The sequence below is a fragment of the Ursus arctos genome, unplaced genomic scaffold (assembly GCF_023065955.2).
Source record: "Ursus arctos isolate Adak ecotype North America unplaced genomic scaffold, UrsArc2.0 scaffold_5, whole genome shotgun sequence".
NCBI classification, from domain to species: Eukaryota; Metazoa; Chordata; class Mammalia; order Carnivora; family Ursidae; genus Ursus; species Ursus arctos.
The window spans coordinates 12,545,042-12,570,125 of NW_026623067.1; the positions used below are offsets into that span (position 1 = coordinate 12,545,042).

Below are 25,084 nucleotides of genomic sequence, written 5' to 3' on the forward strand. Positions count from 1 at the left end.
AAATGTTTGATACTATTTTCCAACGATCTTCAAAATCTATGATATTCTAAAATGTCATTCTGCTTCCCGTATTTGAGTGTAACAATCATAATACCTACTGAAATATACTTTTCATGTTTCTATCAAGATTAGTTAATCTTAATTATGGTGATAATCTTATGCCATTTGTGTATTTGTTAAAACTCAACTTAATTTACCGTTATTGTTTGAAAGTTGCTCTTTGATGAGTTATAAGTAATACATTATTTAAAAACAACAACAACAACAAAGAACTTAATTGGTAACTTAGCCTTAGGGATTGTGAGTAGACAGGCAAAGAAAAAAGCAAGACAGTCACAAGGCACGGAGCCCAGGAAGAGAACAAGTAAGAAAGAGAAGGGGGCTAATGGAAACTGCCCGCCTAATAGATGTGGGGGTTTCTCCCTCACTCATTTCCTGGGTTAAAGGCTGTAACTGGAGCCACCTGGGGTTAGTCTCCTGGATTGGGGTTTTTAAGGAATATTCCCAAGCAGCTGATGAAACTCCATTTGTTTCGGGAAACTCCCTGTCTTCTCTGGCCTGACATGACTGCCTATTCCCCTTTGGTGGTGGGAAGACATGACATTGGAGCTGATGAGCCCTAACACCAGGAACCCTTTCTCTGACTTCTGGCAGCACTTTGCCTCTTCTGTCTCCCCTTCCCCGTCTCCTGTTTTGGCACCACCTTGGGTGCGACCTGCATAACTGGCTTCTAGACCATCCTCAGTGCCCCAGGCACCATGGCTCCTTCTCCCTTCAGTGTGAATTAGCAAGAAGAGCACCCCCTGGACCGAACACCACCCACTCCAGATTTCCCCACCAGTGTCTCAGATAAAATTGACAATGGGAGGATCCAAGTGGAACATAGTTCAGTATTTAAACTAAGTTAAGTCTGTTGGTTTCATTAAGATAGATGAGTCTTTTAAGTTATCAGCACTAAATGTGAACTTTTATTCTACCAAGATTTGCTGAAGGTCAAATAAATTCGTGTTATCTCTGTTGCAATTTGTTACCAAAGGTTCTAAAATAAAATTTGTTAGACATCTAAGTCTTTTCCAAAATAGGATAAAGTGCTAAATCATTGATAACTAGACATAGGTTTGTGCTTTGACTTCTTATTGCAAAGAAACTAAGGATATTTAAATCTGTTGGTAAACATGTTTTGTGCTTAATTTTAATTAATAAATTTGCCATCTAAGAATTCTGATGTAACAATTCACAACTGGCTGCTCTTAGTCTTCGCTGGAAACTACGGTTTCTAGGAGTGCAAAATCCTGCTAAGCATAAATGAGACTGATGGAAATAAGGAAAACAACTCTGTATATAAAAAGTAAAATATATATAAGAAAGATATTTAAAAAATGGGAATACATTTTTGTAAAGGTAAAAGAAGGTAACTGTCTCCTAAATGAGGCTAGTTGCTTAAAAGAAATGGCTTGGGACAGGTTCTAAATGCAAAGAAAGGTTGTAGAAGGTTTGTAAAGGAAAAACTTTGGAATGAAATTTTAGGTGTGGTCAGGACAGATTAAGATTAAAATAAATAGATTTTAAAATAGTATACATTAGTATAATATTGAAAGGCCACTTTTTCTATGTTCAAAAGAAAAAAAGAGACATGTTTTCTTGTATTGTTCATCTGATCTGGATAAGGGAATGTAAACAAAGGTTTTTTTCTGTCTCTTTTTTGTTTAGTCCTTATCAGGTCTTCGACTACTTAGTTAAAACGTCTCAGTGTTAAAGTAACTAAGTTTTACTAACAACTATAGAACCCTACATTATTGCTTCTCAAATCTCTTATTGTCACCTTGGTAAAATAAAATTGAGTTTTGTGATGATTTGTAATCCTATTCAGGCACGTACTAGAACTAAGGTTTTAACAAACCTTCCCAAGATTTAAATTGTAAATTGAAGTCTCTTTAACTCATTAGACCTTTTATTTGGTATGCTACATTACTTCAGAAGTACTGTTAAACAAATGATAAGCCTTGGGTTACATTTGGGTGGGTGCTATAATTATTCTGGAGGTCATGAGCAGTTCCTAAAGTTTTAATGTGCTAATACAAGATCACCAATTGATGTTCTGGCTATTGAAGTGTTGTGTGTCACCAAATAACTGAGTTTCCTTGTTAATCGTATCGTGGTGATCTCTCATATTGGATCATTGGCAGTGTCCGTTTCTGAGCTTTGTTTGGTCATTTATAATTGTTCTTATTGTCTTGCAAAATGAGTTTCATCTTCAAGGAAGTTCATATGAAGGACTTTTAGGACAAAAACAGGTATTTAGTATCGTTAAGATCAAAACTGAAATGAGTAAGAATTTCCAGAGCTAACTGAAGCTTCATTCAAACTAAACCAAAATTAGTAACATGGTAACTAAAAAGATAATTGTTTGAAACATTTCCAGTTCTCTAATGTTTACTCTTCCAGATTAAGAAAATTTTCTCTTAAGGTATCTCTGACTTACAAAAACATGATAAAGTATTCATTTGTGAACAATTGAAGCATTTCATTTTTCTCTATACCTGAACCCTCTGAAATTCAAATGTCTCAGTAGGCATACTTTCTTCCAAGGCAATCATGGTCATTTGCATAAGTTCAATAAGAATCTGTTCTCCTTGTAACAGGACACAACTGGAAACATTGGTTATTTTATCAAAGCTTTGACTGGAATGTCATATTGGAGACAGACAGACTCAGATATGACCAAACAGCTTTAAGGAACTAAGGTTGACTTTATGAAACGTGGAGCCATAATGCCCCTTGGAAATGTTGGCCTGATACCTTGCTTACAGAGTTTCTAGCAGCCTCACCAGGTGAATGAAGAATGTCACTTCCTGGCAGGTGCAGGAAACCTCAAAATATATTGGGGACCTCATGGAGAATAATCCACCCAAATCTACAGGTATTGGAGGCATGTCTGATGGCAAGTACTTGGCTTGGCTTCTGGTCTGGAGAGGCTGCTAAGAAGTTCGACCTAGAGATTCCTTATGAAAGTTCCAGCAAAGCAGATTCTAAAAGATCTACCTGATCAATCATTGTTGCTGAGCTTATGTAAATAATTATGCCATCTGTTAAAACTGGACTTGTTTTTCAAATAAATTAGTCTTATTTGGCTATCTCTGGAAATGAGGGTTATTATAGAGAAAAATTATGTTCCAGTAACACACTTTTGTGGATGTGAAATTCCAGTTCTGATTGTCTTTGAATGATGTTTACCTAAGCTAGACAACTTGAGGTAAACTTCAGAGAAAATTGCACAATAGCTCATACAGACAATCTTCATGCTTTTATTCTGTGGCGATAGTAACAGGACCCCATGAGCATATGATTATTTAAACAACTGGAAATGGGATTGATTCCCCAACAATTATAGAACTCAACTAGTACCTTGACCAATTCTATGTGGCTGGGACAATGAAATCATTCTATAAAAGACAGAGCATACCCCACTCAATATGTTTAACTATGGGCTTGTGGAAATAATGGATGACCCCACTTTCTTTATGATTGGATTGGATGATGTACTTGGGGATGCCTTTATCTCTTGACAAGTCTTCTCCCATTTGCCAGTGATTCCTTATAATTAGGATATTGTTAAGGCTAGACCATGAAGTCCTTTTGATGGATTTCATTCCTCATAGTCATATTTATACTATTAAGGTACAATTGTAAACAAAGGCTTTAGCCAAGCACATAACAGCCCTCCTTGTAAAAAGAACCTCAAAGCTCCCTAAGGGACAGTCCCTGACTGGAATGACTTCACATCAGGTCCAGAGTGTCTTAGACACCAAAGGCCCCAATAGATTATGGGAGGCAGACTTATTAAATACCAGGCAATACTTTTAGATAATACTTAAAATCTGTCAAACTTTAAACCCAGCTACACTTATGCCTGGACCAGGCCATCGTACCTCTATAGAGCGTAACTGTTCAGAGGTTATTGATCTTATATACGTTAGTCAACCAGATTTAAAAGATTCCCCTATGAAAATATAGGTGGTAGTTGGGTTACTGATGAGAATAGTTTTATGAAAAGGGGAATAAAAAGCTGGGTATGCTATAGAGTTCACTCATGCTTAGCAATTGCCAAAGCCTTACTCTTCTTAATGCTGTGTACTTACCTAGCTATAATTCACCTCAAAGGCTCTGTGGCAGGCCACCCCCCATAATAAGGCTTGGAAGACACCTCAAACAGATTAAAGACTTAGAAGTGTCCCGACACCTCCAAGCCCTGGGAAAAACTCTAAGGCATATCTCCCGAGAAGTTTTCAAAAGGACCCCTATGCCCATGAGTAACTGGACCCACCCCCAACAACTGGGGGACATGGTATGGGTAAAAGACTGGAAGAAGGAACTGCTCCAATGCACTTGCACGGGCCCCATCTAGTAATACTGGCAACTCCCACTGCTGCTAAATTTGCAGGTATCACTCCCTGGATCTGATGAGGTTGCGGAATATAGGTCCTCACCTATATTCAGTGGGGTGGAATCTGGAGCCGACGACCAAGAAAGAATTCTTGAGGCACCTTTGGTGCAAAATTGGTGGTTTATTAAGTCACAAGGACAGGACCCATGGGCAGAAAGAGCTGCTGCACCAGGGTTTGTGAGGGGTGGCTGATTATATACTATGGGGTTGGGGGATAAGGAAAAAGGTAGGTTTCAAGAGAGTACTTTCATATGTTAAAGACTCGCAGGATACCAGAGGCCTTGCCAATGTCAAGTTAAGGTTGCTTTTCCCCCTAGCAAGGCATTAACATTAAGATGGTTGGGAACTTCCTGGAGGCCGCAGATTATAAGGACATTTAATTGTATCTACATTTCCTTCTGGAAGCTAGGTTACTAATAGAAATGCTTTGTTCTTGTAGACTGCTAAAACATTTGTAAACTGAGGGAGACTCAGGTCTTGCAGGATTGTGGTCTCTATAGGTTAATTATTTCTTTTTTCTTCAGGGCAGCCAGGAATGCCTGAGGAATGTCACATACATCCCATGGGGGCTGGGGGGTTGGGGGGTGTCAGTTTCTGCTTTGTCCTCAGCTTGCCTTCTGTTCCCACATCAGATCCATTGTTCCTGCGTAAAAAAGGCAATGGCCCCTGCAGACCTTGACAATTGGCAGACAGCTTGGGACCTGACTGACCCCCTCAAGTTAAAGATCCAGGAGATGACCCACCAACCCGAGGCCACCAAGAGGGCCTCCGGCCCCACTTGATGCCCTAAGGAAACCCACACTCCCCTGGTTAAGGAGTCCACAACCTTGCTCCAGTTGCAAACCTGGAGGCTGACTGGTCAACACATGGTAGAAGCTTGAGGAACACAACAGAGAACATTTGGACCCTAAAGTCCCAGTGCCATCCTATACCAGTAATAATGGTGGTACTTGCGACCCCAGTGTTCTCTGTAGCTGAAGCTGAGTCAGCCCCAGGTGACTGGAATTGGATACAGAAAATCGCTCTAGCCATAGTCTATAGAGGTACAGTGAGGTTGTTTGGTAAAATCCACTGCTGGTAACTCAATGGTCTAGACCAGCAAGAAACCCAATGGTCATGGTTGATGCCCATTCTAAGTTAGAAAAGGCATCAAAAGGGAGGAATGAAGAGGGAGACAGCCCAGAGCAGGCCCAGGCCAGGAGGCCCCACAAGATGGAAAGTTACTAACAATAAGCTAGAGAGAACCAGAAGCCCTACGGAGCCAGAGATAACCAGCCCTTTCTGCTTCTGTTAACAGGCTTCCCGCCACAGGCTATCTGCACTAATGTTCCCACCCAAAGCAGCCCCTGCTCCCCCAGTTCATACCCACCTACCAGCAGTCAGCATAGCCCTTGGGGACTGACTGCCTACAGTCCCCTATAAAGCCCTGTAACCCCGTTGTCCAGGGCCCAGAATTTGGAGCAGGACTTCATCTGAGTCTGCCAGTATAAAATAAATCCAAGCTTTCCCACTTCTCCGAGTGTCACTTGCTCTCTCCCCGGTCTGATTCTATTTTTCCGCAACACTTCCTTCATCATCCAGTAGTTATTTATCTCTCTTTTTATCAGCTTCTTTATTCTCCATTATTTTGTCTTCTATATCACTGACTCTCTCTTTGCCTTGTTTATCCTAGCAGTTACAGCCTCCATTTTTTATTGCATCTCAGTAGTGGCCTTTTTTTATTTCTACCTGATTAGATTTTAGTTCTTTTATTTCCCCAGAAAGGAATTCTCTAGTGTGTTCTATGCTTTTCTCAAGCCAGCTAGTATCCTTATAATAGTTGTTTTGAATTCTAGTTCCTACATCTTACTTATATCCATATTGATTAAGTCCCAAGCAGTGAGTATTGCCTCTTATTGTCTCTTTTGGGATGAGTTCTTCTGTCTTGTCATTATGTCTAGAAAAGAATAGATAAATGAGAGAGAAAATACAAAAATAGCACAACGACACCAGAGAAAGATGCACTAAACAAATCAGAAGAGAACTGACACCAAGAAGAGAGAGAGTAAAATCTAACAATAAGTTGAATAGAACAGAACAATAAACTAGATCCTGGGTGTATTTTGGTCTGTTTGTTAGAAGAAACTAGATCTCAAAATAGGAAAGAAAGAAAAACTTACATACATTCAAAAATAAAATTAAATACAAGGGAAGGAAACCAAATTTTATATATACACACATATATATATAATGTAAAATGAAAATTAAAAAAAAGACTTTAAATAACAGTTGATACAATAAGGAAATAGGTGAAAAGAAAAAAAAAGTAAGACTAAAGGCTTAAAGAATAATAAGAAAAACCATGGACCCTATATACTGATTTCCCTAAGAGCTGAGGTTTTGCAGTTATTTATGATTAGTAAATTGGGTATTAGCCAGAAATTCCTCCTTCTCTTCTGGAGGAAGGGCCTGTTGCACTGATTCTCAGTTGTCTTTGGGAAGAATTTTATCACCTTTGCCACGGGGCCAGGCTCAGTGTAAGGGGCACCACTTTGCTTAATGTGGTAATTTTGTTCCCTGAAGGCTGTCAGCACTAATTGGGTGTGGAGATGAAAATGGCAGCACCCTGATCTCTAGCCCCAGAGCTGATAGTTCACACCCCTCACTCTTCAGTGAGCCCTCACAGAAAAGCAGTCAATCACTTGGTCTCCCTCTTTCCATTGAAACTCTATGCTCCCCCAGCATATGACCGAGCATTTTTATCTCAGGCACATGACCCCATTACGAGTCTCTAAAATGTATGGACTCCTGCAGCCCACAATGTGCCACTACTCCTGGGGAAAGGAGTGGGGTGTCCCCTTGGTTCTGCCTCTTGGTGGGTCCCTGCTTGGAGAGCCACCATGGTCCATATAGCAGTTTGCAGTTTATGGCAACACTGAGCAGAAAGCCAGCACCTGAACTCCCTGTTTGCAGCTGGCTTCCCCTCTGTGATGCTTGGGAACGCTGCCATGGTCAGGCACCCTCATTCTTTATTGACCTTGGGGATCCTGAGACCATGCTGTCCCAACTGGGATTTTGCCTGGCTTTGCCCCCTGAGCACCTTTCAGGCAGACTTCTAAAATTTCTGATTTTCTGCTCCACTGCTTGTAACACTTTCTGTTACCAAACTTACAGAGACTCCCCCCATCAACCCCCCCCCGTGGTTTATCCTCTGTTATATAGCATCAGATTCACATCACCACACCTTCCACCTTGAAAAAAGTGGTCACTTTTCTATTTGTAGAATTGCAGCAATTCTTTTCTCAGGTGTCCAGTTGCTTTCACAGGAGTTCAGAATGATTTGATAACTATCTAGCTGATTGCCAGAGACCAGATGGAATTAGGGTCCCCTACTCCTCTGTCACCTTAACTCTTCCTCCCATTTCCATTTATTCTTGACATGTTCATATTTTGGGCTTTTAAATTCTCTTCCCCAGAGGCAATACAGTTATTTTGAACGCTATGAATGACTTGTGTCTCACTTGGTACCCCATGTCTGTGCTTGTTTTTTTCATTCCATCAATGATGTCGCCTTTTCTTTCAGGTTATGTTGCCTGGAAGGCTGAGTATTGCAAATAAAACACCATACAAGTTATTTAAAGCTTTGGGCAATATCTGCTCAGAGAGGCTTTACATTTGCTCCTTGCAGATGGCAAAGGGTTGTAGTAACCATGTTGTGATGGTTAAACTTTATATGTCACTTGATACAGTTGGTTGGTCAAACATACTACTCTGGGTGTTGCTGTTATGGTATTTTATAGATATAGTTAACAACTAAAGTAAGTTGGTTTTAAATAAGGAAGAGTTTTTTCAATATTGAGGGTGGGCCTCATCCAATCAGTTCAATGCCTTAAACGTAAAAATTGGTTCGTCGGAGAAGAAGAAATTCTAGTTCAAGCCTTTACCATGGAAATCCTGCCTAGTTTCCAAGCACCATATGGAAATTTGACTCAAGATTGGAACATCAGACATTACCTGAATTTGAGGACAGCCAGCCTGCCCTACATATTTCAGATATTCCAGCTTTCACAGTCAAGTTAGGTGATTCCTTAAAATAAATCAATAGGTGTAGGTATAGCAATGTGTGTGTGTGTGTGTGTGTGTGTGTGTGTGTGTGTGTGTGTGTGTGTGTATGTATCCTATTGGTTCTGTTTCTCTGAAAAAAACACTGACACTTAAATTAATCTTGTTTACTAGGCAGAGAAGAGTCAGTACTTGATCTCAGTGCCTGAGAAGACTGGTTTATATCTAGTTTAATGGTTGACTAGGGCCTGTAACAGCACTCCAGCCAGTCCTAAGGGTTTACTTATTTCAAGATAGCACACTCTTTACTTGCTGACCCAAGTCCCTTGATCTGTAGCAGATAGACAAATGGCCTTGAGGATTGAAGGACCAGAACTTTCCCAGGCTGTAGAGGTCAGCAAGTCTGTTTGAAACCACCTAGGCTCTTTGATTAGCAAAGCAATTTTTTTAGCAAAACGTCTTTCTTTTTTTAGACAAATTATTTTACTAACCACCCTTTCAGCATCTATAGACTTGCCCTCCTGTGCACAAGGACCAGGGTATTCCTACCTACCAGGAAACAGGAACCAGAACCTGGGGCAGCTGGCAATTTTTTCATCCCTGTTGTCTTAACCTTTATCATTATTATAGTACCCTCTCCATAGCAAGTCCCAGTTTTTGTCTGACAGTTTAGAAATACTCACATTAGCTTTTAAAAATTAGTATTTGCATATTGTAATTGTGTTCAGTTTGAGTGTCTTCATGCCTTCCTTGTTTTTATCTAGCTGAATTTCCTTTTCTTTTCCTTTCTTTTCTTTTCTTTTTTTTTTTTCTTTTTACCTCATCAGTCAGTCTCTGTTCTCTGGCTCCAAATCCCATTTTTCTCTTTCCTGAGAAGCTGTGAGGAAGAGAAGTCTGTGCTGTAAGAGTCACTCATGTGCTGAGAACAGCTTCACTTTCAGTGTGATGTTCACTCCCATATACTTGTTTGAGTATAGTTCATAGGGGAAAAACATCTTAGAATATTTTGTTGAAAATTTTAGCTCTTTTTTGGCAGAATTTTTGAGGTTTTCAGGTACAGTGTAATGGGACAGAAGGGAATGGCTCCATATTTCTTTCTAAAAGTAGAAATCTACAAAGAAAACGTATTTGGCTATTGACACAACAAACATGTCCTCAAAAAACAGAACTATTCAAGAAATACCTCCAGTGATGCAAATAGGTTGAAGGGTTTGCATACAAGAAGTAAAGTGGGGATTCATAAAGTATATGAGGATGGTTTTTTGGGGATTGGGGTGTTACTCATAAAGTGAGGGAAACATGGTTGTATTTACACATATAACTGTTTATGGTTAAACTAGATATAACTGATAACATATGATGAATTCATGTATTGACTCCAAGGTGTAAAGTATGGATTAGTGCAGATATCAAGTCTTTTGGTCTAAGAGAAGATCTGTCTAGAACAATTCAGCAAGTGTACTTACTATAACTCAACCAATAGATCTGTCATATTACGAAAAAACTCTTAAAAAATATGGTAATGCAAAAAAATCAAAATGAATTCTTCAGAAGGATTATAAGATAAAGATTGCACCATCCAGGTGTAACTGTCTCAAACATCTTTTATTCCACAAGACAAGCCACTTATCTCCTATGTTCAAGAAGCTGGATGAGTTAAGAGATGTCCAAAGGGAAAATTCTTAACACTCCTTCACAATTTGACCTTCCCTAATTTAAGAGTGGGCAATTCTAATTGAGGCCCTTTGTGTCAGAAAAGTGTGTGAGGGCATCATATGTTGACAGAAATTGTGTGTTCAGAGGGTTTTCTCATCTTTGCAAAAGCACAGTTCAGAAAGAATAGTTTGTTATGATTTTTGATCAGTACCAAAGGACAGATTGCCAGATAACAAAGGGAGAGAATTATAGTGATGTTCTCCAGACCTTTTATCTTACGTTTATAACATACATAAATGGTAAGGAAGCTATTACTCCAGTAAAAGAAAACAAAGCAGCTCACCAGTGCCAGGATTGTGTGGGTGGCCTTGGTTTCAGGAGAGGGTCTTGGGCTGAGGCAGGTCCTGTGGAGATGCTTCACTGTCTTGCGATGTGTGAAAAGGAACTTTACCATGTACGCACTGCTCCATACCATGAGGAACACACAGAGGAAATCTCGTAAGACCATGCACCCTCGAAAGACAGCTGACTGAATATAATCAGGTTCTTCCCAATACAGTGTGTCAGAGAATAGAATTTGTCAAGTTCTGTAGTGTTGTACGGGGCCACAATGGTTATGATGACATGGATGTAGATCAGCATATTGGTGATCCAGAAAGAACAGAAGGCAGGAAAAATGTATGTGCAGATTTTGGGCTTGAGCCATGCCCACTTAGAGTTGCTGGGAGTGATAAGGATGGCCTGAACAATACTCAGGAAAGACGTGGTGTGAGGGAAAGACCCCGGGTGACTCTGTACAGGTACATCACTACCTTGCAACCAATGTCATCTAGAAAATTTCTTACTCCAAAGGCATTCATTACTTCTGGAATCCCACTGAAAACAATCGTCATGACATTCGCTAAAATTAAATGGATAAATATCAAATCTACAGGCTTCTTTGTATGTAGCTGGACTAAGAAGGTGTTGATGAGCAATACCAGTAGCAATGTGTTTCCAATAAAACCAATCCCAATTTGAGAGAGAATGAATACTCCCAAAATAGTATCACTTGAAACCATCACATTCATTGGCCTCTTATACTTTGATACACTCTTGCACAGATTAAAAAGGAACCCAAAATGGTTTGCAAGCCTGATGGAAATAATGGGATCACATGGAGACTCCATGAGGTAAGATCATCCTCAGCAGGAGGCTGTGCAGATGCTCTGTAACAACATTCAGAAGTAAGAATCAGTTCTAGAGGTAAATATCAAGGATTATTGATGTCACTGCACAGGAATATACGGGTTGATGTAAAACAGGCTTTTTATGAAAACATAACTGTAATTCTAAGAAATAAATTGAGTAATCTGATGAAGTTGTTTTTGTTCATTAAAAACATTATTTCAGATTTATACAGATTCCATTTATGTTCTATGTGTATGTTCTGAACTTCCTCTCAAATACTTGAATGAATTTCCATCTTCTGCCATGAATAATAGAAAATTATTATGTATTTTAATGCATATTTTTCCACTTCTACTGCTCATGACACACATTGTTGTTATAGTCATTCACCAGGAGTAGACCCCATCCCCAGAGTCACACAAGACCATCTGAATCATTAAATGCCATTCCTAACCCTGCCACATTCCTTTCCCAACTCCAAGACCCTTCCAATATACATGATATCACATCACCTCCTGGGCCAGTACACTGCATCCTCCACTTCTGTTTTGAAATTCACTTCAGCTTTTTATTCTACACTAAAGTCATTGATTCTCTTCAATCTCTCACAGGAAGTGGGATCTATCTCTTCCGTGTCCCCTATATCACCAGGCCTGAAGGTGGAAATATCTTCTTTGATCCCCAGCACTTTCAGATAATTCTTCATCAATCCAGCATTGAAGCAACTTGTCATCATTCTACAGGAACCACTGTCCACTTGGAGGTTATCTACTCACCCCTAATCACTCCCCTTCTTAGCCCTTGACTCAATGTAATATTCCCCAATTCACCTCCTGTCATATCTTTGGTGATCATATGATCCACACAAAGGACCTGTCCAGTATCCTCAGCCTCTCTCACATTTGTGATTTCCTCTCTTCCAACACTCTTGCCTCAGCCTTCCCCCAACTCACCCACACTCTCCTACCCACATATTAGAGTTTGTCATTGTCACTATTGTAAACTCATTAAGTCTCACTTTCAAGCATCTCATCCTCCTGGTACCAGCTATTTCCACCTTAGTTTATGTAATCTCTGACTCCAAAATTACTTTGACATCTCCTGGGTCTGCAAAACATTGATCTCCTTACTCTCCACAAGATCTCCTAATCTCATCTCTTCACATAAACTTCCTTGATCCAGGATTATAATCATTTCCTACAAAAGCATGTGATGCCATCACTTTTATTCTTGCTTCTATAGTCCTCACATGCACACAGTCTGCCTAGTTCACATCACTCTACAAAGATAAACAAGGCTAGAGAAAAAGACATAACCATATTAAGTGAACTTATGTTAAATTCTTCAACACTTAGCTTCAGTGAGCTTTCGTTTCAGCCAGCAATCACACTAACTTTTGAAGAGTATTCCTTGAGTACTCACTATTTCACTCCTCTTGATGACTATTTCATAACTTGTCCTTTCTCAAAATACCAACAAATCCTCTCCAAATCTCATATTCAATTGATGGTCCATTGCATATTTTCCACTGAGATATAATTGAAATGAAATATTATTTTAGTTTCAGATGTACATCATAGTAATTTGATATTTGTATATACTGCAAAATGGTCAACATCATAAGTCAATTTAACATCCATCACCACACATAGTAAAATGTTCTTTCTTGAAATGACACCTTTTAAATTCCACACTCCAAGCAACTTTCAAATATACAGTACAGAACCATTAACTATGGTCTCCATGCTGCCCATAACGTCCCCATGACTTATTCTTTTATAGCTAGATGTTCACACCTTTTGACTCATTTAACCCATGTCACCCACCCTCCAAACTCCACTTCTGTCAACTACCAGTCTGATTTTTGTATCTATGAATTCAGTGGATGTTTTGAGAATTTTTTTATTTCCACGTGGAAGTGAGGTCATACAATATTTGTTTTTTTCTGACTGACTTATTCAACTTTACATAATACCAACAAGTTCCAACCAAGTTCTTGCAAAGGCAAGATCCCTTGTTTTTTATGAAACAATCATATTCTATTGTGTGTGTATATATATAGACATATTCCATTCTGTATGAATAATATGCCATTATATATATACACCTTGTATATATATTATATATATAATATTCCATTCTATAAGTGTATATATGTTCATGTGTGCATACATATATACCATATTTTCCTCATTCATTCATCCATCAATGATCTTCATATATAATTTAGAAAAATAAAGCAATCAAAAGATATTCCCCCAAATTCTACCAGTACATCAATCTCACTTTCTGCATCCTTGCTCAGAACCTCAGCTTTGTCCTCTGGCTCTGAGAATGGATTGTCTATGCTTTTTGTCACAGTCCATCCATGGCTTTGTGCAACAAATCTGGAAATATCCTTCCTGCTCAAGACCCTCTCTTCTGTTATTCTTTTCTCTCTTGGGCATTATCAAATTTCCCCCATCAACATGCAAATGTACTGTGTATCTTGAACATTTCTTGAATAACTTCTCTTCTTCTCTTTTGAGCAATTCTCCTCTGAGGAATTGTCTCTACTCCCTGTCTCCAATTACATTTCATTTGCTCTTGATCCCGTGAAGTGGCAGACTGCAAAAATGCCAATAAATTCTCCCCTGGCATTGAAGTTGCACCCATGAGGAGGCTTTTCTCCGTCCCTTTAATGTGGCTTGTATTGGCCAGTCACTCTTGAGTAAACATGACACAAGCAAAATCTTGATAAATCACCTTCGGTGGAGCTTGTTGTTCTTCCTCACTGCAAACCCACCACTCCACCATGTGAAGCATCCTAGCCTTTTATGGAATGAGCAACCACAGAGAAGAAATCTTCAGGCAAATTCCAAAACTATATGTGAAGCCATTCCATTCCAAGCAACATCAAAGCCCATATGGGACACCAGTCATTCCCCAGTTAACTACTGACATGATCACACTTGCATGAGAAAGCCTAGCCTAGAAGTAAAACACTCACAATCCAAAAATCACATATAGTATGATTGTATTTATACAAAATCTCCAAAATGCATAAATCCATAGACAGAAAGCAGACATGTGGTTGCTAGAGATTGGAAGGATAAGGGATAGAGGAGTGACTGGGTGGGGAGGGGGGTCTGTGCTTTCTTTGAGGTGATGAAATGTTTTGAAACTTAAAGTGGTGGTTGTACATCATTGCAAATATTATAAATGCCACTGAAAGGCACACTGTAAGATGGTTAATTTTATGTTATATTCATTTCACCTCAATAAAATACATAAATATACATCTAAATAATTGTAAACTGTATGCAAAAAGATATAAACCAGAATAATGTAATGTTAAGAGTTTAGATTTACCAAGAAATGCTAAGATGTCTTACCTTTAGGGAATCTCTTTACATAATTGTCCATATTAACATCCTGAAGAAGAAAGGCACATGATTATCACAGTAAATGGGAAAATACATTCATATACATTTAATATCCATTTATGACAAAAATAAAATTCTATAGTATATTATAAATACAAAGGAAATCATTAACGCTGTGCAGGATAGCTCCCTGATTTAAACAGCACAACATAATACATTATGAATCCCCACAGGATTATTAGTCAGAAATGTCATAAGTGTACCAACTATTCATTTCCGATTTTTATTGCATTTCATCTCTTAACATATGTGGTAAAGAATTTAAAAGGATAATCACTCCAAAAGACCAAAAAATTGTGATTATAATCGTTTACTGATGATAATATGGTCTACACTGAAAATAAGGTTAAAACTCTACAGAAAAATATTACAATAGGTACTGCACTTCATGCTTTTGAAAGTTATTTCCTTGACTAGACAATGTAATTTTAGAAAATAAAAGATTTACAACAACAGTAATACTATGACATAATCTCAAATTTATGCAAATATTTCTTGGATAAAATTATATAAATCAATTCACAAAAGTTAAGAAAGAGAGAAATAAGTAGCACTACATTGACATTTATAAATTCAAATATCCACTCTTATGAAAGGTCAATTGTTATGTATATTTAAAATTTATGAAATAAAATGCAAAATTTATGAAATAAAATGAAAATATAATTTTCAGTAGAATCTAAACGCTTTTGTTGAATTGAACTTGACAAATCATTTCTATATTTTGTTTGTCAGATCAGAGGATGATGAAGACCCAAGAAACATGAAGAAAAAACACAAGGCAGTATGTGGAGAGAATGGTTAAAAGAAATGAGGAAATAGGTGGAAGAGATGAAAGGAAACATAGGAGAAAGAGAATAAAAATCAGTAGACGACAGTTAACCAAATTGAAAAAGTAAAGAGAGGGACAATATATATGAAGGACCAAGTAAAACTAGAAAGCACAGGGTGGTGTAAGCGGTGTCATCCCAAGAGGGAAATCAGCTAAACAGAATGAGGGGAAAGAGAGAGAAAAACAAACAACAGAACACAGGTGGAGGCAGGCAAACAGCTACAGAAAATTGTGCAAATAAAAAAGGCACAGAAGCAAAGAGAGGATTATGGTAAAAGTAAAGTTTCACAAGAAATAGAAGAAATATTGGGATATATGTCCATCAGAATAAATTAGAAAACATGAAATGGGGAATTTTAGGAAATCAAGAATAAAGAATACTTTTCCAGAACATTGGTTATCTGAGAAAGAAACTTCTTTGAAAACAGATAGGGTTGTGGAGACCAACTTAAACTCTCAAAGTTATGATGAAGATTATTTTAAATTAAAGACATTTGAGATTCAATGGTTGTAGAAAAAAAGCCTTCTAGGAGATTCTTTTACCTCACTGAAAGCATGAACTTCTGGGAATCAAAATTTAAAAAAAAAAATCCCTTCTCTAGGGGTTTTTTTTATTGCCATGAAAAGGATGAAAAATACCACTTACACCTTCATAGACAATGATCATCACAAACTTTTTGTATCTGCCTCTTGTTCCCCTGGAAACCTATCTGTTCATCTCATAAATCCTCTTCAGCCTCACTCCATTTCCTTATTGAAATTATGAATACAAGTTCCTAATTTTAATAATTTACAAGGTTCTCTTTTGAGTTCCCATAGGCCCATGAACAAATTTGGGGTTTTTTTTCCTTCTGTTCATCTGTCTTTAGGAGGTTTAATTTGCAGGCCCCAGACCCAACATAAAAGAGGAGAAGAAAAGAATTTCCTCCCCAACATAATCAACAAGAATCATAAAGCACAAAAAGATATAAATTGGTATAATTTAAACATCAGAAATCACTTGTAAGTGTAAGGAACAGGGTGTCAAAGCAAACAACAATAATGAAAAAATAATAAAATTAACAAACAAACAAAAAATACAAATTTATTGCCATATATGGCAACAAATGGAAAAATGAATTAAAAATTAAAACTCCAAATCAACAAAAAGAGTTGTGAGAATAGGAAAAAAAAAGAGGAAAAAAGAGAAGTGGGCATGAAAGAAAGAGGAAAAAACACTAATAACATAAACAAAGGATGGGAGGGAGTAGACTGAATTAGTAAGAAAAGAAAAAGAATGAGATGAATTTATAAACAATATAAATTCATACAAACTTGGATAAGTAAAAATCATGGAAGCAAAAACACATAGAAATGCATCTTAGAGCAGCTTTTACTTTTCACATTAGTTTATAAATCTGAATGTGGGAATGATATATTTTATAGAGTATTATACAGAGATATATAAATTTGGAAAGAATTGAAAATTTCCCCAGCATTTTTCTTAATGTTTTTACAAGTTTATGAATTGTTTGCCACGTTTTTGGTCCAGAAAATATTTTAAATGATTTTTAAATTAGACTTGCAAAGAGAGACTTAGAAGACTTATACAAGAAAAGAAAAATATACAGGAATAAACGAGAGTGAAAATAAACTCACTAAAAGCTTTTAAGTTTATTAAATTAGAACAACTGCAAGAGTAAGGCAGAGCACATATGAATGACAGTAAGAGGTGCCTAGTCTTATGTGAAAGGGCATTGTAGAAGAATGAAAAATAGTACAGAAACTATGTTAAAGAATGTAAAGAAATTACAGAAAGGAATAAAATATATGCATTTAATAAAATAGAAGCACAGAAAAGAAAGGGAGTAACAAAACTGGAAGATAAAAGGAAAAGCAGGAAAAACTTCAAGAGGAAATTAAAAATATAGTTTTAAAGTCAATAAATAAAGTCAGAGAAATGAGAATGGATGAAAACAGTCCCAGAAGGTGGAAGATTAGTAAAGGCATAAACAAACATAAAAACTCAGGTATATTAAAAATAAACACATTTCAATATAAGAGGTGAGTTTGAAGATTGCAGAGTGAAAGAAAAACTCGATAATTTTAATCAGAGCAATGAGATTTAGAGATGAAGAGCAATAAAAGGAGAAGACAGAAGTGTAAAAAGTATAACAGGAAAGAGATGAGAGAAATGGGATAGAAAGAAAATGATAAGGGAAAAAATGGAAAGTGTGGGAGTAGGACCACAGAGAGAAGAGACTTACTGTGAAAGACAAAGGACTTAGCATAAGAAGAATCTGAAACAAAAAAAGAATTGGAAAAGCAAATTCTTGGAAAAAAGGCCAGGTCTCTCCCTTCAAGCAAGAGCTGCAGACAGGGAGAGGACTTACTTCATGTGAGCTCCTCAGCAGTGCAGGGGACACCTCTGATGGCTGCAGCTGGGTGCAGGGGCCTGGATCCAGGGCTGTAGGAGGGGCAGATTGCTGCATCCCCAAGGACTGGAAACTGATTTGTGCAGAGTGAACTTCTTGATTTGTCCAGAGGAATCACAAATTACAACAAATTCTCTTGATGAGCTTAGAAATGTATTTAATTAAAGTCAGCACCTGTGGTCTTTTACTTTCTTCATTAAGTTTATTCCTAGATATTTTATTCTTTTTGATACATTTGTAAGTGGAATTATTTTCTTAGTTTCTTTCTGCTATTTCATTAGCAGTATATAGAAATGCAACAGATTTTTTTAAAGATTTCATTTATTTTTTCTTAAGTAGGCTCCATGCCCAACATAAAGGCCATCATAGGGCTCAATCCCAGAACCTTGGGATCAAAACCTGAGCTGAAATCAAGAGTGGGATGCTTAACCGACTGAGCCACCCAGGCTCCCCTAAACATTTTATTATTAAGGAATCTCTATACCCAACATAGGCCTTGAATTTATAACCCTGAGATCAAGTGTCACATGCTCTACTGACTGAGCCAGCCAGGAGCCCCAATGCAAGAGATTTTTGTATATTACCTTTGAATCTTACTACTTTACTGAATTCATTTATCAGTTTAAAATTCTTTGATAGGGCTTTTACGATTTTCAATCTATAATATCATGTCATCTAGAAAGTGTTACAGCTTTACTCTTACCTTACCAGTTTGAATTATTTTTATTCTTCTTTTCTGATTGCCGTGGCTAAGACTTCCAGTATAATGTTGAATAAAAGCGATGAGTTGGACCTGATCTTATAGAAACACTTCCAGTTCTTCACCTTCAAATAATGCATTATCTATTGTTTTTTCATATATGACTTTTATTAGGATGAGTTATGTTCCCACTAATCCCACTTTATTAAGGGTTTTATGATAAATGGATATTGGAATTTGTCAAATGCTTGTTCTGCATCTATTGAGATGATCATATCCATTTTATCCTTCATTTGGTAAGGTGCTCTATCATTCTATCTTGAATGATTTGTGAATATTGCATTCCTAGAATGAGCCCCACTGGACCATGGTAAATGATTTTGTAACGTATACTTGACCTAGGTTTGCAAATATTTTGTTTTTGGTTTTGTTTCTTTAAACATTTTATTTATTTATTTGACAGAGAGAGACACAGCCAGCAAGAGAGGAACACAAGCAGGGGGAGTGGGGGGAAGAAGCAGGGGGAGTGGGAGGAAGAAGCAGACTCCCAGTGGAGAAGGGAGCCTGATGTGGTGCTTGATCCCAGGACCCTGGGATCACGCCCTGGCCGAAGGTAGACTCTTAACCACTGAGTCACCCAGGCATACCTGCAAATATTTTTTATGGAAATTTCCATCTGTGTTCATCAGGGATATTGGCCTGAACATTTTGTTTGTCTGTTTGTTTTGCTTTGTCTTGTTTGTGGTGTCTTTATATGATTTTGGTATCAGTGTGATTGATGCTGGCCTCATAGAATGAATTTGGAAGTTTTCCATTTTCTTGCATTTTTGAAATAGCTTGAGAAGAATAAGTACTAACTTCTCTATAAGTATTTGCTGGAACGTAGCTGTAAAGTCATCTCCTTCTAGACTTTTGTTTGTTAAAAATTTGATTATTACTAATTTAATTTTATGAGTAGTAATCAGTCTGCTCAAATTGTTTATTTATTCCTAGTTCAGTTTTGGAAAATTATTATGTTCTTAGAAATTTATCCATTTTTTCTAGATTGTCCAACTTGTTGACATATAATTTTTCATAATAAGTTCTTACAATCTTTTCTCTTTCTGTGTGTTGGTTCTTTACACCTTCGTATCTCATTTTTTTTATTTGAGTCCTTTATTTTTTTCCTTTAGGAGTCTAGCTTGAGGTTTATCAAATTTGCTTATATTTTCAAAGAATCAGCTCTTAGTTTTATTAAGTTTTTCTATTATTTTTAGTCTTTATTTCATATATTTATGCTTTAATCATTATTAATTACTCCTTCTACTACATTTGAGCATTGTTTTTCTTCTTTCTACTTCCTTTCGGGGTAAGATTAGATTATTTGAGATTTCTTTTGTTTGTTTCTAGAGATTGGACTGTATTGCTATAAACTTCTATTTTAGAACTGCTTTTGCAAAGATCTGAATCACTCAGTTTTTATTTACATTTGTCTCCTTTTATTTTCAAATTTTCTTTTTGATTTCTTGGTTGACCCGTTTCTTCCTTAGTAGCATGTTGTTTAATCTCCACATGTCTGTGCTTTTTCAAATTATTTCTTGTACCTAATTTCTAGTTTCATACTGCTGTGATCAGGAAAGATGCGCAGTATGAATATAATCTTTTTAAATTTATTTAGACTTATTTTGTGGCCTAACAAGATCTGTCCTGGAGAATGTTCCTTGCAGTTGAAATGAATGTGTACTCTGTTGTTTTTGGATCTAAGGTTCTGTGTACTTATCAGTTATGTCCATCTGGTCTGACGTGCCATTCAAAGCCACTGTTTCATTGTTGATTTGCTGCCTGAATGATCCATCCGTTGATGTAACTGGGTGTTAAGCTCCTCTACTATGACTTAGTACTGCTATTTTCTCCCTTTCAGTCTTTTAATTTTTGCTTTACATATTTATGAGCTCCTATGTGCATAGATATTTACAATTGTTGTCTCCTCATATTGTATTGATCCTTTTATCATTATGGAGTGCCTGTCTTTTTCTCTTTCTACAGTCTTTGTTTTCAAGTCTATTTTGTATGATGTAAGTATTGCTTCACTGTTGGGGTTTTTTTTTTTTTTTTTCGTTTCCATTTATATGGCATATGAAAATATGTTTTCCAGCCTTTCACTTTCAATCTGTGTGTGTCATTAGGTCTGAAGTGAGTCTTTTATAGGCAGCATATAGATGAGTCTTGTTTTTTCAAATCCATCAGTCACCCCATATCTTTTGATCGAAGGATTTAGTGCATTTACACTTAAGGTAAGTATTGATAGGCATGTACTTATGGCCATTTTGTTAGTTGTTTTCTGGTTGTTTTTGCAGTTCTTCTCTGTTCCCTTCTTTTCTTGGTCTCTTCTTTTGTGGTTTGATGATTTTCTTTCTTGTTATACTTGGAGTCTTTCCCTGTATGTTTTCTGCGTATATTATAGGTGTTCAATTCATAGTTATCATTGGGTGCATGTATAACATCTTTATTTGTACAGCAGTTTCTATAAAATTAGTGGTCAGTTAAGTTTACCAGATTCTAAAAGCACTAAGCTTTTATGGAGTTACTCTTTTCATTGTACAAAATGTGAGGACAGATATTTCTTCTCAGTTAATTTAACTTTCTTTCATTATTTTTTCCCAAATTTTTATTTAAATTCTAGTAAGTTACCATACAGTGCAATATTGGTTTCAGACTTAGAATTCAGTAACTCACCACTTACATACATCACCCAGTGCTCATCACAACAAATGCCCTCTTAATACCTATCACCCTTCTAGCCCATGCACCAACCACCTCCCTCCATCAACCCTCAGTTTGTTATCTATCATTAAAATTCACTTATGGGGTCTTCCTCTCTCTTTTTACTTTTCTTTCACCCCACCCCCCATATGTTCATCTCTTTTGTTTCTAAAATTCCACATATGAGTGAAATTATATGGTTTTGTCTTTATCTCACTCACTTATATCATGTAACATAATACACTCTAACTCTATTCATGTTCATTCTTGATAAAAACCCTCCACAAAGTACAGATAAAAGGAACATACCTCAATAGCATAAAGGCCATATACTAAAGACCAACATCCTCAATGCGAAAAAACTGGGAGTTGCTCCTCTCCTGGTCAGGAACAAGACAGAGATAGATGTCCACTCTCACCACAGTTATTTGACATAGTACAGGATGTCCTACCCACAGCAATCAGACAACAAAAAGAAATAAAATGCATCCAATTCAACAACGATGAAGTCAAACTTTTACAATTCACACACAACATGATACTCCATGTAGAAGACCTGAAAAACTCCACCAAAAAATTGCTAGAACTAATACATGAATTCAGCAAAGTCACAGGATATAAAATCAACGTACAGAAATCTGTTGCCTTTCTATACACCAATAATGAAGCAGCAAAAAAAGAAATCAAGGAATCTGTCCCACTTACAATTGCACCAAAAACCATAAGACACCTAGGAATAAACCTAACCAAAGTGGTAAAAGATCTGTACTTTGAAAACTGTAGAATACTTATGAAAGAAATTGAAGAAGAAGTAAAGAAATGGAAAAACATCCTACGTTCATGGATTGGAAGAAGAAACATCGTTAAAATGTCTGGACTACCCAAGGAAACCTACACATTTAAAGCTACTCCTATCAAAAACCACCAGCATTTTTCTTTCATTATTATAGTAGCCTTTCCATTACAAGTGCAAGTTTTTGTCTCATATTTCACATGTGGTTAATTTAACTTTGTCTCAATTAAGCTATTGAAATTTTTGTCCTTTTTTAGTTTCAACATTTGAGTGTCTTCACACATTAGTTGTTTCCATTATAAGAGGTACTTAGTTGAATTTTTTTCCCTCAATCTCTATTTACTTCGATCTCTGTCTTTGGCTCTAGCTACAAGTTTTCTCTTTCTCAAGGAGCTTTGAATCACAGAGGTCTGTGATTTATGACTCATACGTGTACTGAGAGCAGCTGCAGTTTCACCATTAAGCTTCTCATTTTTTTTCTCATCAGATTCAAGTTATATTTGATTGAGCACACAACTCAGTTCAAAAATATTTCCAATTATTGAGGCACCCAGATGGCTCAGTTGGTTAAGTGTCTGCCCTACCTCAGCTCATGATGTCAGGGTCCTAAGATTAAGCCCTGAATCAGTCTCCCTGTTGAGCAGAGAGTCTCCTTCTCCCTTTCCCACTGCCCCTCGCCAACTCATGCTCTTTCTCTCTCTCTCTCAAAGAAATAATAAAGTCTTTAAAATATTTATATGCTTTCTCACTCTTTGTAATAGTTTATTATTCTTTTTATTTAAATTCAATTAACCTAGTTATTATCATTTATTTACATTTATAATTATTTTATTGAGATTTTATTAGTCTTCAAGAAAAAATTTTACGTTTCTAATATGTTATACTGTGATACTTGGGAATTGTTAAATATTTTAATAGAAGTACAAAACTACATAGATAAAATTTCTACTATTGATTAAAAAAGTATGTCTATAAAAATGGGGCAGAAACTGAAGAAATACTTCTAATGATGCAAATAATTCCAAGTAAATAAAAAGTAATATGTGGGTTTCATAAAGTATTTCAGAATGTATAATACCTTTTTGTTTTGGGAAATCTTGATCAGTATTCATTGTGTGAAGGGAACATATTTATATTTACACTTACATCACTCTCCATAATTAAATCAGATATAATCAAAAGTACACAGTAAACTCAAGTATTGTTGGGTCTTATATAAAAATAAAGACATAAAATATTTTTACTGATGAAGACAGTCAAGCATATTCAACAAGTGTAGGTACTGTAACTTATTAGAGAAGATCTCTAAAAAATTAAGGGCACCCAAGTAATCATAAGCATAAATGTTTGACAATTATTTTAAGAAAGGTCAAAGATAGCTCCATCCATGTACAACACTCTAAAACGTTTTTGTAAAGATTTATTTTTTTACATTAGGAGGGCTTGTGTGTAGGGGGAGGGGCAGAGAGAAAGAATCTCAAGAAACTCCACACTTAGCTCAGAGCCCGATGTGGGGCTCAGTCCCACCACCCTATCCAAAATCAAGAGTCAAACACTCAATCCACTAAGCTACCCAGGCACCCTCAAACAAGTTTTATTCCATGTATCTGGTCATTTATTTTGTATGTTCATGAAGCTCGATGGTTTGATGAAATGTTCAAAGTAAAATTTATTAATGCCATTTCAAAATTTTACCTCTTTAAAATTGTGGTGTGGGAAATTATAATCACATGCCTTTTGTGTCAGAGAAACGTGTGACGGTATTCAAATGTCTGACAGAAATAGTTTATAGAGAGGACTTTCTCATCTTTGCAAAGGCATAGTTTAGGGAAGATCATTTGTTATTTTTCATCAGTGCAAGAGGACGGACTGCTGGATAACAAGAAGAGTGAAAAGTAGTGATGTTCTCCAGCCCTTGTACATGCTGTCTATAACTTCTGTAAATGGTAAGGCAGATACTGGCTGAGTAAAAACAAAAACAAACAAAGAGTTCACAAATGCCAGGGTCCTGTGGGTGGTCTTAGTTTCAGGAAAGCGTCTTGGGCAGAGGCTGGTCTTGTGGAATGTTACTGAGGACATACTGGTCCAGATCATGTGGTACACACACAGGAAATCTCATAAACCAATGCCCCCTACAAAAGCAGCCTCCTAAGTTTATCAGGTTCTCTCCTGCTACAGCATGTCAGGTAACACATTTGTGAAACTTCATTGGTGTTGAAGGGGGCCTCACACAGCACTTATGATGCCATGGATGTAGATCTGATGTTAGTGATCTAGGAAAAAAAAGAGAGATGGAAAAATGTGTGTGAAGACTTTGGGTTTGAGCCATGCCTATCGATGTTGTTGGAAGTGATTATTATGGCCTGAAAAATACTGAGAAAAGATGTGGTGCAGAGGGAAAGACCCTGGGTGACTCTGTATATGTAAACCACTGCCTTACAACCAATATCGTCTAGAAAATTTCTTACTCCAAAGGCATTTAATACTTCTGGAATCCCACTGAAAAGAATAGTTATTAGCTAAAGTGAAATGGGTGGATATCAAATCTATAGGCCTCTTTGCATGGGGCTGGAATAAGAAGGTGTTGAGGAGTAAGACAAGGAGCAACGTGCTCCCAATAAAACAATCCCACTTGGAGAATGAGGAACACTTCAAGATAGTCTCATTTAGAACTATGATATTCATCGACCTCTTATACTATGGATACACTTCTGCAGAGCTAAAAAGGGAACCAAAATGATTTATAAGGTTGATGGAAATAAGACAACCCTAAGAAGACTCCATGAGGTATAATCACCCTCAGCAGTAAGTTGTGCAGATGCTCTACCAACACTCAGGATATGAAGAATGAGATCTAGATGTAAATG

At 36.9% G+C, this 25,084-nt stretch overlaps 2 pseudogenes; both read right to left on the minus strand.

The window, feature by feature from the left end:
- Positions 1–10,216: 10,216 nt before the first annotated feature.
- On the minus strand, positions 10,217–11,211 carry LOC113261935 (vomeronasal type-1 receptor 4-like; annotated as a pseudogene).
- Positions 11,212–23,943: 12,732 nt separating this feature from the next.
- On the minus strand, positions 23,944–24,902 carry LOC125282922 (vomeronasal type-1 receptor 4-like; annotated as a pseudogene).
- Positions 24,903–25,084: the final 182 nt, after the last annotated feature.